Source organism: Physeter macrocephalus, chromosome 14 (genome assembly GCF_002837175.3).
Source record: "Physeter macrocephalus isolate SW-GA chromosome 14, ASM283717v5, whole genome shotgun sequence".
Lineage (NCBI taxonomy): Eukaryota > Metazoa > Chordata > Mammalia > Artiodactyla > Physeteridae > Physeter > Physeter macrocephalus.
In genome coordinates, this window is record NC_041227.1 from 23,054,235 (window position 1) to 23,055,130 (window position 896).

Sequence of the window (896 nt, forward strand, 5' to 3'; positions counted from 1 at the left end):
AGTGGTAAATGGGAGTGTTTCCTTAATTTCTCTTTCAGATTTTTCATCATTAGTGTATAGGAATTCAAGAGATGTCTGTGCATTAATTTTGTACCAAATTCATTGATTTGCTCTAGTAGTTTTCTGGTGGCATTTTTAGGATTCTCTATGTATAGTATCATGTCATCTGCAAACAGTGAGAGTTTTACTTCTTCGTTTCCAATTTGTATTCTTTTATTTCTTTTTCTTCTCTGATTGCCATGGCTAGGACTTCCAAAACTATGTTGAATAATAGTGGTGAGAGTGGACATCCTTGTCTCATTCCTGATGTTAGAGGAAATGCTTTCAGTTTTTCACCATTGAGAATGATGTTTTCTGTGGGTTTGTCATATATGGCCTTTATTATGTTGAGGTAGGTTCCCTCTATGCACACTTTCTGGAGACTTTTTATCATAAATCGGTGCTGAATTTTGTCAGAAGCTTTTTCTGCATCTATTGAGATGATCATATGGTTTTTCTTCTTCATTTTGTTAATGAAGTGTATCACATTGATTGATTTGTGTATATTGAAGAACCCTTGCATCTCTGGGATAAATCCCACTTGATCATGGTGTATGATCCTTTTAATGTGTTGTTAGATTCTGTTTGCTAGTATTTTGTTGAGGATTTTTGCATCTGTATTCATCAGTGATATTGGTCTGCAATTTTCATTTTTTGTAGTATCTTTGTCTCGTTTTGGTATCAGGGTGATGGTGGCCTGGTATAATGAGCTTGGGAGTATTCTTTCCTCTGCAATTTTTTGGAAGAGTTTGAGAAGGAATGTTGTTAGCTCTTCTCTAAATGTTTGATAGAATTAACCTGTGAAGCCATCTGGTCCTGGGCTTTTGTTTGTTGGAAGATTTTTTTTTTTTTTTTTT